Source organism: Drosophila hydei, unplaced genomic scaffold (genome assembly GCF_003285905.1).
Source record: "Drosophila hydei strain 15085-1641.00,03,60 unplaced genomic scaffold, DhydRS2 tig00000001-arrow-pilon, whole genome shotgun sequence".
Taxonomy (NCBI): Eukaryota; Metazoa; Arthropoda; class Insecta; order Diptera; family Drosophilidae; genus Drosophila; species Drosophila hydei.
In genome coordinates, this window is record NW_022045643.1 from 7542997 (window position 1) to 7559180 (window position 16184).

General features: G+C 37.5%; 1 protein-coding gene across 1 annotated transcript in view; it reads right to left on the reverse strand.

The window, feature by feature from the left end:
* Positions 1-16184, reverse strand: part of LOC111604521 (leucine-rich repeat and immunoglobulin-like domain containing-NOGO receptor-interacting protein 4) — a 64737-nt gene that overhangs the window by 11057 nt on the left and 37496 nt on the right. Inside the window, exon 4 of the mRNA XM_023322617.2 lies at positions 11529-11602. The gene's annotated coding sequence lies outside the window, so the exon portion shown is untranslated. The remainder of the gene's footprint in view (positions 1-11528; positions 11603-16184) is intronic.

Sequence of the window (16184 nt, forward strand, 5' to 3'; positions counted from 1 at the left end):
TTTAGTGCGCTTGAAATTTAGTTGCACAGTTGCGGTGATTTAGTTGGCCATTGCACTCACTAGTTGGCCCAAGCCGTGGCCCAGCTGAATTGTGGGCGGCAATGCAGGTCAACGCGAAGTAAACAATAAACTACGACTTGGGCTACAAAAAGCAGCTTTAAGACTGCTATTGGACACTTAGCTGCTTATCGATTCCATCGAAGAACTGACGTAAAGCTAGAAAATTTACAAACTAAAGCTAAAGGCTACACTGATTAATGTAAAAATATTTTCCCATACCCAAAATGCCTTTCATTTTCATCAGCGAAATGCCTTTCTTTGTACCACTGTGCATTTAAATTTTCCAGGCTCAACATTGTAAAAAGTTTTGCCTACAGCCGGCCCGGCCCGGACTCCCTCAATGCCATGAGCCACAGACCCCAACAGCAATGTTCCCTCTTCTCATCTTACGCCTGCTGCAGCATCTGAATTTAACATGAAGGAAACCAGCAGCAGCAGCAGCCGCCGCCGCAGCAGAAACGTCACATGTGCCATGGGCTTGTTCGGGAATTCGGGGAACCAGAGATTGGGGATAGTCGAGGTTTTTGCTTTAAACAGTGCCATTGTTTATGCACAGGCGAGACAGAGAGAGAGAGAGAGAGCGGCCGCAAGCAGACTCATTTAAAGACTCCGCGCCGAGCAGACCTCGACGTGAGTTAAGTGCGTTTGGAAAAATTTATGCGAAGAATGCAGCAGCAATATGTGCAACAGCGGCAACTGCAGCAGCAACAACAACTCGCACAACTCCAGCATAGCCAAAGCAACGCAAACGAACCACATGGCACACAAAAGGACCAACAAGGCAGGCGAATCGCCTTTTTACCAGGACTCCATATATATATATATTGTTTGAAAAATGTTTATGCCCAGGAAGACTGCGTTTGCCTCTGCAGGCTTTCAGACAGCGACTCAATGCTTTAGTCTCGCTCTCTCTCTCTTTCTCTCTCACTCGTTATGTGCAACGGATACGCAAGTGTGAATAAGAAAGCTTTTGGCAGATGTTTTTTCAGTTTTTTTTTTTTTTGCATTCCGCCCGTTGTCCACTACTCAAGGCATTATTCATAGCCGTCTCAGTGGATAGGCTGGCGAGAACTTAATAAGATTTTAATTGAAGCGCAAGAATTTAATTAATTCAATAATGCGTGCTAAAGACCAGAAAGAAAGTGAGCAATATAGTAATAAAATGACGTATGTCCGCCTGGCATGCTTACAGCTCGGCTCTGCTCTGCAGTGGGTCGTTGGAAATGCTTTCAATTAGAGAAAACTATGCTTGAAACGTAATTTTAATAACAGAGATTGCGAATTCCTTGAATTTAGCAATTATAGGACGCATAGTTGTATATATACTGAATGTAAGCTCTGGACTTTATATGCGAAATTCTGGCGAACTGCTATCCTTACTGCAAACAGATCATGATTGAAATATTTTAACTACATATTGGCTGGCTTAGAAAGTCTTTCCTCAACACTCAACTTTTGCCAGATAATTTCTCTCTATATATAAATCTAAAAAAAATTCTTTTCTCTTTACGCTCAAACTTAGCTCAACTCTATTGAGAATCAGATTTGTATACGATTTATATTCATTGCGTTTTCTCTCCATTCTTTCCTTGCTTCTTTCGCTCTCAGCTGGCGCTCATTGTTCCAGTTTATCACTCATTAAATGTCAACTCTCAAGGGTTCTACATTGACTTGCCTATATTTATATAGTACAAAAGTGAACATATATTTGCTTAAATTTCTTGGAATTGACTCAAAAAATCTCTGCAGCTCAACATCTATTATAAGCGTCTTCCCTTGCGCCTCTCTATGCGATTTTCATGCTTAGAAACTTTCTTTGCAAAACTAAAAAACAAATTAAATTATACTAAACAATATTTATGCATGTATTACTGTTATGTTTAGCCATTTTCCACAAACTTATCTGGACCAAACTAATTAAAGTTCAATACATTTTGCAAAGTTGGCCAAACTTGCATTTGTTAACTTTAACTAGCATCCTCTAGCTGCGCTAAGCTCAAGTTTGTTTGGGGCTTTTGGCTACATACGTGCTGCATGTGTATTTATTCTTATTTTTTTTTTTGTGGGTCAGCTGTGGAACGTTTGTACACTAATTGCGAGTTGTTAATGTTGCAGCTGCAGCTTGCCGGTTGCGGCAAGCGGCGACTCAATTGAAAATCTTTAGCGACTCTAAAACTGGAAGTAATATAAATCAGACAAAAGGTTCAGAAAGTAACCCAATGCCGGCATTGTTGGTCGCCTGCTTAATGACGCAAGTAATTGCAACTGCGCAGCGAGTTGCAAGTTGCAAGTTGCAAGCTGCAAGCGGCAAGTCGACTGCATAACAACAACTGAATGGCACAAGGGAGCGACTTAATGAAAATCAAACACAAACGCACAAACAAACAACAACTCAAAGTCGGTCAACTGTGCAGTGGAAAACGTCGCCGAGAGTTTTGCGACCCCCGAGAAACTCTCAAGTGGCGCATACCAAACAATAATTGATAGACGAACAGATGTACAAGTGTTTAAATGAATGAATGATGTGACTCTCTGCATTTGAAATGTTAAATGTGTAATGTAAAATGTGAAATGTTCTGCTGAGCGGCTTTGATGTTTCGACATTATTTGCAAAGGGTGCATTGGACGCGAACAGCAATCGGTAATCGGAACGACCCAAATCAATTGATTTATGCACTGCTATATGTGTATGCTGCCGTCAATTGAAAACGGTAATTCAATTAACAAAGAAAGTTGACAAACTGTAAGATCTGTTGTTTGGCTGCACATAGTTTATTGAGTCTACGCTCTGCTATTAATTAAGTTACGCACTGGCCAGCTTAACTGGAGCGCAGCAGACGCGGCGGCATGTGAAAGTCAACGGCAATTATTACGAGAAGCGCATAGAGAGGCGGCAGCGAATGTAATTGTCACGCAATTGCCGTCGACCAGACCAAGTGGGGCCAACGGCCCTGGATCAACGCGGAAGCTAAATTGCATGCACGAAATTGCATTGGAATTCTTCGATGCGCACAAGACGTGCTTCACGGCCAGACTCACAACTGATAGCGCAGCTTGTGGCATAGTACTGGGTATGTGGCGCATTAAATGTCACTTTGAAATTCTTGCTGACTTCTTATAATTTCACACCTTTAATTAGCATTTGTATATGCTATCGCAGAAGACAGCAGCTGCTGAGCCTTAAGCGTATTAAATTCAGCTGAAAAGCGAAAAAGCCATAAATAAAGCATTTGAATTCTCAGAAATCATTGAAAACTGATGAGTTAAGCTTTGAAATATATAATTTACAAAGCATAAACAATAATATAATCTTTCTATGTGGCGGGTAAAACAAATTAAACAAAGCGTACCAACATTTTGCATAAGCAAATGACAAACGAGATTTTCGAGCGATTAAAAACGCGCCGTCAACTTCAAGGCGTTTTAAAACGCGCCGCGCAAATTTGCAAACCAAAAATGAACATTTTATAAATGGACAATAAAATTGTTTGTGATTGTGCTTGGTGTTGTAATGCAATCAGTTTCGATTTGATTACCTTTAATTGACTTTTCAGCACTATTGAACACACGATGCTGGCAGCGGCAGCGACGTCGACGTCACGAACATTTAACACTTTTTGTGTCTCATTAACAATTCAAAATGTGGCGCATGCTTCTATCTTTGCTCTCTCTATCTCTGTCTGTTTCTATCTCTCTCTTTATTTTCACATATAACAATTTATTATTTCAATTTCAATTTCAACGCCGGAACTTTGTTGTCAAACATATTGCATTATATTAATTTTCTTGTTGCTGTTCTCAATCTTGTTGTTGTTGTGACTGCATTGATATGAATGTGTTGCAAAAAGCATCTATAAATTATGCAAGACAACAACAAATTGCAGCTGCAACAGCGCTAAATTGTTAATAACGTCACAATTTGATGCCAACAATTTATGACAAAAGCTTAAAAAATGCATTTAAATGGAGAGAGCGTATGTGAATGTGTATATATATTTTTAATTTGCACTCAATATTTTTAAATTATTTATGTTAATTTTTTAATGGTTCATTGAAATTCGCAATAAAATTCATTTTAACATTCTTTCGATGCACTCAATGAAGAGTAATTGAATTTTGTGAATCGGCTTGAAACAGAAAATTCGAACTGACAGACTCCGAGCGGGAGGAGAGAGAGAAATAGATTTGTAAAAAATAATATATAATAAAGTATATTAATTTTTAGTATTATTATATAAAAAAAAGTAATAAAACTATTTTAAAAAATATTAATAGGAAAATAATGGTTAGAATTATTTAATAAATAAAAATATAATAATAAAAACAAATTTTTATAATATTAATATATGAAATTTAATAATATATACATAATAATGTTATCAAAATATATTTACAAAATATTTAAAAATAGTGATATTCAAAATAAATTTAATAAATATTAGAATTAGACACTAATAATATATAGAAATAATAAAAAATTGAATAATGAAAAAAGAATGAGTTTAATAATAAAAAAGATAAGATTAACTTTTAAGCACAATCTGATATTAAAAAAAAAAAAAACAATAAAATAAGAAGGTTATCAAAACTACACATAAATGAAAAATATCCTAGAATATTTTATAAAGAGAAGCTGTTAACGTATTTATGCAGAAAATATCAACTGTGGCAAATGACTGCAGATATGAGCTATAGAAAGAGCAATGATATTCAATAATAAATATAAATATAAATATAAAATTAAAAAAATAAAAAACAATAAGTTTGGAGTTTAATATTTCAATAGCTCAACGAGAAATTGAATTAAAAGAGAGAGTTTTGCCAAGAGAGATAGAGCAAAGCGAAAGTTAACATTCCCTTCATGTACTCAATGAGTCTGCTCATATTTATATTTACATAAATATAGAAAACATTTATTTAAATATGCCAAAGCTAACATATTTCTTAGCTTGTCATGGGAAATTTATTAATTTTAATTAAAACATATTTATGCCCTGATTTCCACTTAGACAAACATGAATAATTATCTTTTGTGCAATTAACTATGCCAAGCGCAATGTCGCAATTGAATCAAGCGCCAAGCAAAGTCAACAAAAAACGCTATGCAAATTGTGTGAGCATAATTAATAAACTATTTGCAACGTGCTGCATTAAAGTAGACAACAACAAAAACAAACACGGGGAAAAACGATGCCGCAAATTTAAAAATGAGCATTTCGTTGGCTAAAAAGCAGCATAAAGCAAATGTGTGACAACGAGAAAAACCGCAAGAGTTAAAGAAGTGGAAATGGGAAAAAGCGCAAAGGGAAATGCAAAACGCGCGCCTGGAGAGGCTGCGACAAGAGACTGCAACTGCGACTGCGACTGCCACAGCTACGGCCACAGCTGGAACACCTCGCCTCGGCCGCGGCCTCGGCCATGGGCCGCAGAGTGGGGCCTGCAACTGGAGACTGGGTACTGGGGACTGGCGCTGGGTCTGGGTCTGTTTCATATGTACATGGCAAGTGTTGTAAGTATGTGCTTAAATACGCATTTATTCATACAAATATGGCCAACGGCAACAGCAGCAGCAGCAGCAGTAACAACCGCAACAGCAGCAGGCAAAACAATAAAACAAGTTGCGTTATCAGTGTGCAGGGGGGGGACTACGAGATACCCTGCAAAATTATTTATTTATAACAAATAAACTGACTACAATAAAATATAATTATGTATAAATATTTCTAGTTTTTTCTGATTTTATTTTGTAAAAATTGTATTAAACTTTGAATTAGAGAATATTTATATATGGGAAAATATGTAAACAATTTTATAAATTAAAAACAAAGTCTTTTTCTAACATCTTCATATTCTTCTTCTTAATGCCTAGAATAGCAAAAATATATTATTATCATAAACAAATATGAATATATATATTTCATTACATATATATTATTCTCCTCCAGTTAATTTATTCATAATTTAAAAAATATTCTGATATAAAAGAATTTTTATATAAATGATTCCTAAACATATTTCTCATTAAATTTTTGACAATTTCTTATGGTATAAAATTGTGGTTGCTTCCACATATAAATCTGTAGCTGCTGAAACTCTAGATCTGTGAAACAGTATATACCCGAAGGAGTTGCAGGAAAAGCGAATGAAATTTCCATGTCGTTGCCGTCGTAGTTGGGCAAATCAGATGCGCAACTAACGAGCAACAACCACGACAACGTTGCTGACAACGGGCAAGGACTAGAGACCATGTAGAAGCAGCGCCGGACGCTGTGCCGCGGGCTATTCTATGTCTGAGCCCGGACTCGAACCCGTACCCGTACCCGAACCCGAACCCAGCCCAGCCAGGCGAACATGGCGCAAATGTGACAAATATGGGCATAAAGTGTGCAAGTGACAAGTCTAACATACTTACAAATTTTCATGTGGCAGCCGCAGAGCCAACAGCCAAGACCACATTATCACCCAAAAAGGGGATGGAAAGACATGGAGACACACAGCGAAGGCACACAGTCATCGCAGCACAGGAATTTGCGTTTTCAAATGTATGTTAATGATCCAGCGGGTCGCAACAATGATTTCCAGCTTCAGTTTTCTTCTCTGTCTGCACAGTTAGCCAAACGTATTTCCTGTCTTTTTGTTGCTGCTCCCAACACTTGGCTTGTTTTTATTTTAATGATATTTTTTCAATCAGCAAAAAAACTGAAGTTCATTTGAATATGTGCAAACTAATGCTGTTGATGAAGCTGCGTTTTCAACTCTTCTTTTTGGTCTGTATTTTTGCTTTGTTTGCGCGCAAATTAAATTACAATTTGAAATTTTTTCCCAAACGGAAATACTTAATTTGAGGGCTGCTCGGCTGGCAGCTATAAGTAATGTATTTTGGATAGAATTAAATTGAAAATAAACGGCTTTTTAGTGGGCTACAATTAATGAACAGGCGTCAGGTAGCAAGATCTAGCTTACTCTGTTCTCTTCTACAAAATCTCTCAATCTGTGGCTGGGCTAGCGGAAATGCGTGTATTACGCGCTAAAGTTGACATAAGAGTAAGTCACAATGGATGGCCGTGCAGCGGAAATGACAACATTCCCCGTTGACTAACAAACGCGCCAAGTGCAGGCAATCAAGCAAAGCTTGAAAAAAGTAAACGTTGCCAGTTAAGAGCTCAGCGGCTCAGCCAGCGAACTGCTGAGAGAAGTACCTGAAATACCAATCATAGCTGCTTGCATGCAGCATGCAATGTGGCAGCCTCACATCCGCCTACTCCCCCAGCTACTGCTCCTACTCCAGCTACTACTAACAAGCTGTCAATAAACGTGGCAGCAGCTGCTCAACTGTGCATTCTTTTTCAGCTTTCAGACTCATTTAAATGCGCACGCTTGAAAATGACAGTGGGTTAGATGCATGCAACAGCCATTGACCTAGACACGCACTCGACTCATACGGCAATTGGCTGCTACACGCACTTGGTTTGTCAACTATATCTGTCGCATCTGAAATTACATAATTACCAGCAGTAAATTGTAATTACTGCCTTGAGATACATTTGCTCAGATAAACGGTTTTCCGTGTCGTCTATGTCGGCTTTCTGTGTGTGTTTGCACTTGGTGGTTTCGCTTCGCTTTTGGTTCGCCTTTGTTGCTGGGCTCGACATTGACTTTGGCCCGGCGTTGGCATAAATTACGCTCAGCAATTACAACAAACCATCCAAAATGTAAACAAACTTGGGGAATACGCACACCCAGAGCCCCAGTGGACGGGGGGTCGCATCGCACCGCATCGAAAAAGAGCACACAAAACGCTTTTAAGTTCAAAAAGTGCGTGCATAAATTTTTCAAGTCTTAGGTAATTTATACCGATTTGTTTTCAACTAAAAGGCAATGCGATACGATGGCTGGCAGATAGGCGGCAAGACGTAACTAAATAATTTATGAAATTAGTGGCTTTAGGTAATAAATAAAGTTTGATATTTTTTAAATACTTTAGAGGTTAGATATTTGGAAAAATGGAAAAAGTAACAAAGTGTGGAAGAGTTTGATAGTTGATTGATACTAAAACTGGTTTATACGAGAATAAATTATTGCGAGCAATAATATATTGAAGCAATTAAGAGACTTGTATATATTTTGTGTATTGTTGTGGATCGGGCAAATACTTTTTGCTATAGATGAAAGAGAGTATTATTGTAATCTTATATTTTCTTTGCTTTTCTCTTCTCTACTCTTAACTTCTAGTGTTTTCTAAGCTTCCTACAATTTTTTTTACTCTCACTTTTCTACTATATATATATATATATATGCATATATGCTTATCGAGCTTAGGTAAACATACTTTTCTTCATTTAATGCGAGCCATAAAGTTCCTTAAAGAAAATCCATAATTTTAATGCATGATTTAAGCTATATAATAAATGAACTTAAGTATGCACAGGCAAAGACCACTTGGCCTTGAGCCTTCAATTCACTTTCTACGTGAGGCGGGCAACCTTAATCCGTCAGAGTCTCGACTTTTGCGTAGCTAAATTGAATATCAAATCAAATACATATGCTTAAGTTACGAGCAGCTGAGCAATTCCCCAAACACGAAAATACTTTGACAAATTGAGCTGTGTGTGTGTGTGTGTGTGGCACAGATTGCAAAATTGAAAGTGCAATTAAATAATAATTGAGGCAAAATATATCCGATTGCAGGCGAAAATACGGCAAAACATGTTTTGTTTTGTTATAGCTATAAAATGCAATTTCAATCAAATTGGGTCAGCTGGGGCGTGTAGCGGAGGGTAGCTAATGACATAATCGGAAATTTGTTAACGTCTGTTGGCAGCTACAGCTGGCTGCAGCTCAGTATTCAAATTTGATTTGATGCGCTCGAAGGGGCCGAGAGGTGTTTGAGTTGTCCTAAGCGAGTGCAGCTCATTAGGGTCACAGCACCGGATCGAACTCATTTATTATGGCCATAAAATCGAGCTGACAGGGTAAATTAAAAAAAGCGATAAATAAATAAAAAATAAAACAAAAGTCAGTCAGTCCGAAAAGGTTTTTGGCGCATTATGCAAAAATTTCGGTCGCTTTTAACAAATGTTTTGCTGACTAACTAGTTCGATCTTTTGTAAGCTGCATATTTAAGTTTTAAGCTCGAAACGATTTGCATATTTAATAAACAGCCAGCAGCATTCAAAGAAAACCCAAAATGCATTTCTATATATTTTATTTATTTATTTTTTTGTTGTTGTTAAACAATTTCACATAAAAAATGCAAAATCAATGGGAAATAAATGCGCATAACGTTTAGCGTAATTATCTTATGCAAATATATACATATATTATAATACTAATATATATATATATATATATATATATATATATATATATATATATATATATATATATATATATATATACATGCATATGTGAACTATGATTAAAAAAGCTGCCATTGATAACACAAATGCTTTTTGTTTATTTATTTTTTATTTTTTAATTTATTTTAAAGGTTAATTGGCTGTTGATGCGCATTGAGCCGCCTTCGGGGCAAGAACAGAGACGGAAAATGCGATAATGAACCGCTTGAAATATATTTTATAAATTTCAAACTAATCAGCGCTTTTACTATTTTTGATTTAATTTGTTAACAATTTCTCACATAAGCTTATAATTTGCAGTAAGTTATTCAATTTGCATAGCAAGAGAAAGGAGTCTGCGTGGCTGCACACTGTTCCTATAGAGTCTATAGATATTAGCTATACTTTCACTGCGTCTGGAGTATTGATAGAATTATTTATTGTGCTATTGAAGCTATATATATATATATAAGAGTCTTGGCATATTATATAAGTACAGATAAATATCTCGCTCTCACGCTCCCACTCTCTCTCTCTCTTTCTTTGTTTCCCTGTCTATCTGTGTCTCTCATACTCTCTCACTCTTTTTAACTTTCTCTCTCTCTCTCCCTCTTCACTGCGCACAATTCCCACTTTTTGCTTTAAAATTAAAGTTAAAATATAACTGCTTTTCTAGCGTGAACTAAAAACTTTATTCTCAATTTATTCAGCAATTATTTTAATAGCTATATATCATTAGCATTAGCATTACTGTTATCGTGCATTATTTTAATTTAAATTAGTTTTTAGCTATAAGAAAAAATGCAATATATCTTTTGGATAACCCCCATTACGGATGCTTGAACAAATTGCGCATTTCCTATATCAATTTGTTCTATAATCCGCACAAATGCAAATCATCGCAGTTGCATTAGCTTTAACATTCAGCTTGGGGTTGGCTTAAAGCCCGCCACATTAAGCATTTAAGCACACGGCCACGCCCACTGTGATGTATTTATAGCGGTTGTACGTAGTTTTTTTGTCTATAAGCCCGTAAGTCAAATCGTTGCGGTTATTTATTTATTTATTAACACAATGAGCCAGCCCTATTCGAGCACACTAGCTATTCCCTCTGTTCTATTCGCAAAGCCAGCTCAAGTCCATTTCCTTGGCTCATTTAATTTCGCTAGCGGACCACACACATCGCCCTTTGCTGCCTTTTTTTTGTGCTGCTGCTGCTGCTGCTGCTGCTTCCACTATTAGTTGTTCAATTTAAGTCTGAGTTTTTGTTGTCCTCCTGGTTGCTCCATTATGCGCGTCCATTATGCCTCTGTTTGCCTTGATAATGCGCCACGTCCCATGTCGCCCAAGTCGGCCAAGTTGGCCAAGTCTTATGCCATTGTCAGCTTTTGCCGGCCGAATGCCTTTTTGTCATTTCAGTTTTGTTGATTTTGCAAAAAAATAAAGAATATTTACCACCTCCCCAAAACTTGAGGCGGCAGAGACTGACTACCTAGTTTCTGTGCTGCGACTCCTCCGCCAAGTCGTTGGGCCAATGTAAATAATTTATTTATGGTCTTGTTTGTTTACTTCTCCCATCGAGGCATTTTCCTGCCTTAGCTGCGTCTTGTTTGTCTAGAGCTTAGAAGGTGCTGGCTCTGGCTTCCCAAAACTTACTACTCTAGCAGCAGCTAGCAACAGCCCCCTCCTAGTGTACACTCGTCATATGAGAAACGTGTGGCATTCACATTCACATTCACATTCACTTTATAAATAAGAAATCAATTGATTTTGTGCAGGCTCAAGTTAAGAACTGTTGCCTTTGACAATATTTGCCAGCCCTTAAGGCGATTAACAGCGATTCCATTTCAGTTCTCATGTAAATATCTGCGCTTTAAATGAAATTGAGGCACATTCGTTTTCGGCTTGTGTCAACAAGCAAAATGACATAAATATTATTTCAGTTTCACTGGGAAGTGAATTCGCGTGGAAAAAGCGTTGATTGAATAAAGTTAATTTCGTGCCAGCTCAGAGCTTTTAATTTTCATTAATGTTGATGTTTCTGTCTGGTTTTTAAGTATGCAATTTTTGCGTGAGAAAATTCCAATGATTCCATAAGCCATACACACAACGTCTTTAATCAACACTTACCCAAAAATGCACAGTCAAACAAAAGAATTGCCATCAATTAGTTGGAGGAAGCTGTCTTTTACAAACGCATATTGCTGTAAGTCAAAAAAAAAAGTTTATAGATTAGTAAAAGTGTTAGAAAAATAGAGCTGATTTATAATTAATTAAGTTTATAATACAAATCCTCAATATCTAACTTGTTAGTCAAGCATAAAAGGCTAAAAGTTATATTAGAATCAATGAGAATCACATAGAAAGGCACTGATTACAGTTGGGCTGGCTTCTCTATATTCAAATGCAACTTAAAAGCGCTACGAATGAGACTAAATATCTATTTATACATAAAAGTTAGCAGCTGAATGAGACTAAATATCTATTTATACATAAAAGTTAGCAGCTGAAACTGCTCTAATAGAGAGTGCGCGACTAGGAGATACCCTGCACACTGCTAAAAACTGAAATCAAGTAATAATTTTCATATTTTTCATCTAATATGAAACAAAACTTTCCAACGCTCTAACAGAACTGATGCAATCGATGGCTCAGTCAATGCTTTGAGCTGCCTTCAACTTTGGCCACACAGTTTGCATATATCTCTAAGGTCAGATCAGAGAGTTGAGAACTGTAAAGTGTGCACACCAACGATGATGAATCATTGGGGCGATTATCGATGGACTGACCACGGCACATAGCAATTATGCAATTTGCCACAGACCAAAAACACTTGTCGCAGTTTAATGCGCAGTTACCAAAGCGAAACGTATCTGATGATTCACACAGCTCAGGTATTTGTGTGCGATGCCAGAAGGCAGGCAGAAATTGACTCAACGTATCTGCAGTTGGTTAAACAAAGCACATGCAGATTGAGATACAGATGCAGGCTAAGCACGATAAGCGAATCAAAGCAGAAATCTTACATTTGAAACAATAAAATCTGGCATTGACTTGCAGTGTGTCTCGTCTTACAGACAGCTCATATCAGATGAAATAAACACACACACACACACACGTAGAGTGAGTGAGAATAGAGAAATTGCAGATGGAGGACCGCACATGAGTTTTGCTAGAAAGCCGGAGGGGCAGCTTGAACATCAAAAGCCACAGAGAGAAGTGCCGCCAAAGTCTCGACACTACGTAGCTGTAGCTACAGTATGTCTCGTCTGTTGTAGCAGCTAACTGTAATTGTATCTAACAGCTTCAGCTGACAGGCCCAGGCCAGGCCAAGAGGCGACTGTAGCGACAGCCTGGCAACGCGTCGCTCTGGAACTTGTCTTACTTTTTATGGGCACAGCAACAGCAACAACAATAGTGAGAAGAGGAACGCGTGCGGCTTCTCGAGAGTATCTCGAGGAGGCGTCGCAACGCTTCGAACTGCGTGGCCACCCAAAAATGGTCAGCAAAGCGCCACCAAATTGACTGCTTGCCCCGCCAATGGATGCGACCAGCTCGAAGATACTTTTCTACCCCAGTTGGCGCATTGCTTTGCTTTGCTCTGCTATGCCATTGAATTATTGTTTGAAATCAAAAACTAACCATTATTTACCAGCCAAGGAGTGCCAAACAAAAGCCAGCAGCAAATAGCAAAACAAAACAATGTGAGACCAGAGCGAGAGTTGCTTGACAGTTGGTTCGATGTCAAATGGGAGATAAGTGAAGCAATGAGCTGAATTAAATTATATTAAATATAAAAATCAGTTGAATTAGAAAATATAGACTGAAAATCTAGCTAGAAATCTGAATTAAACATAATTTTTTTTTCTTATTATACGAAAGAATTGAACTCTTATTTCAGTTTCAGTTTATCTATAGTCTTTACACAAAATAGTATAATAACTTAACTTGAATATATAGTTAGACAGCAAATAGTTCTGTATGTAATAATAAGTTCCTTCTGTGATTATTATAATTTATTTTTGCATCAATTTATCGATACTTATCGATATATATCTGACTAATATCTATTTTATATCTATACAAGCTATATTAAATGCAAAAAAAAATCTACTTTTCTTCCACTAACATCATATTTTACTGTATATATGCGTAACTTCTCAGGCCACCCTCGCCAATTGCAAGCGTTGGCCCATGAAAGTTGTATTGAAAGGCGGGCGACAGAAACAGAGACTCAGCGACAGATACGGCAGAGTCAGAAAGACAGTCAAGACAGCCAAAAGACAACAACAGCAACAACAACAACAAGTGAGCGAGGGGCCACAGCACAATTGACTAGCAAACTGGAGCTGTACATCCTGGACACTGTGTGGCAGGAACTGGCCTCCCCCACCCCCACGCCTACCAACTGCTTATAGCCAGAGCAAATAATAACTTATGTCGAGTGTCAGGCCAAAAAAGCCGTAAGCGCTACGGGAAATATTTTCAGTGTGTGCCTTTCCTGTGCTCCAGTATTTGTCGTAGTTAGCAGTAGTCGTGTGTGCCATATACAATGTAAATAAAAAGTCTAGCTATTGTTGTTACTGCTGTTGTTGTTGTTGGCCTGGCCTTAACTTGGTTTTCTCCACAAGCTGACTCTGAAAGTATCTCTCAGTATTTCTGCAATATTTCAACATGCCGGCGCGTATCTGTTGGATGCCTGTCTGTGGCTTTTTATTTCTCTAGTTTTTTTTTGCTTTGTTTTTTTTTGTGGCCGTATCCGTTATTGAACTATTGTGCAGAGCACGTAATTTAAGCCAGCCACGCCCCTTGCAGCCAGCCATATCCCGATTGCCCCCCTTGAGTGGATTTCGTCGTCCGCTCTGCGCTTTGCCCAATCGAAAATTTGTTTATGAAAGGGAATTTTCTATGAAAGTAACTGAGACCTGAGCACAGAGTTCAGCTAACATTTAAGTGCAAATTATTAGACGAGAAATTAGTAGAGCGAACCAGTCTGCCTGCAACTCGGAAACGTACCAAATAAAAACGACAGAGAACTTTTGAGCAGCTTTTTGTGGCACATTGCGGTTGCATTTGCTAATGGAAATTGTTGTTAGGTACGCAAAAGTTTTTCTAGACTTTTTTTGGTAAATGTTGTGGAAATCTAAAGCAAGGAATGGTACATAAAAGTGCTTTTTTATGATTTGGATATTGCCTAAAATTTGGAACTAAAAATTTAAGATATTTTAAAAAATACTTTAATAACATTTATTTCAATGAAAAATAAATATTTTAAAAATATTTATTTAAATGAAACTTTGCTCAGGTTAAGTTATATATACAAATTTTTTTTTTAATATTTAAATGAAATATAAAATTTAATTGAAGTCTGCCTCTCTTGTGGCATATTAGACATGCGCTCTTGACCACATTTTCAAATTGGCATTATAAATACTAAAACCAACAGTGAAACGCCTGCACACAACCCGAAAAGCAATTAAAGATTAAAGTCTCAGCACAATAGCAACAAAAACAACAACAGCACGAAGCGAACGAACTTCGACTGGATAACTAAACAGGACACAAGGAGCAACAGCAGCAGCAGCAGCAACATCTGAAATGGATGACCAACACGTGCTAAGCTCATTAGATGCTCTGATTTCTCAAGTCTCAACTGGGGGGATTCGAACGGCAAACTTTTGGTGCCACATAAATTCTGGCAACAAACTAATAACCAATAAAATGTCTTAAGCCGTCTAAGCTCATAAATGCTATTTTAAAATACAGCCAAGACAAATCTAAAAGCGGAGCCAAAGGGCAAACAGCTCGACCTGCAGCCTTTTAAATTCACATATATACTCACACACACACACACACACATGTGTGTGTGTCCACATAGATTGTATTAAAGTGGCTCAGGAAGCCATTCAAGTTGAAAAGCCCTCTTAATAAGCATTGGCCTGGGGTCTGCAGCTGGCTTGCAATGCCAACAAGTGGCCCACCGTAGGGATTGGATTCGGGAAAGGGGGGAGCCATGCAGAATTAGTGCGAGAAGCCTCTTCGTCTGATGTTTGAGTGAATGGAGTCCAAAGATGAGATGAGCAACAGACGTCAGGCCAGCGAGGGCAATGATTGGCAGCCAAAGAGACCTCACCTCCCCCTCGCTCTTTCCAAACAAAGACTGGCTGTAAAATAGAGCAATGCCAGCAACAACGTCAAATGCAACAGCAGCAACAACAACAACAACAGCAGCAGCAGCAACAGTTGCTCTGTCAGATACTCTGACTTGCGGTCGTTTTGTTATGCTGACATAAGCGAGGGCTGCTACAGCTGTTTTAAAGCGTTATTCAGCTGCAATTTAGCTATGCAACTTTTAGCTTTTTTTTAGCTACTTTTAAGCTCGTTTTAGGTTAGAAGTTTCGATGGAAAATGGATTCAGATTTTATGTATATGTTCTGAATTACATTGTAAATATTGTTTATATAAATAATGCAAAAGTTTATATATATACCACATTCATGTGAGTCAAGAACTATAAACTAGCTTAAACATCGAACTCAGAGTTGCCTCTTGTTCAGATCATCTAACCTATACTTTATCTATCATATATCTAATAAAATATTTGCATTATGTCTCACAACTTTTAATTCAGAAATATTATATATATATAATATATGAAAAATCTTGCTTTCCAAATTGACAAATTTCTCTCTTAAATTTAATCGAAATAAATTTTTTAAAAATTATATTCAAACTCTCTGAAGCTAAAGTATCTACGGTTCCCAACTACATGATATACAAAACGCT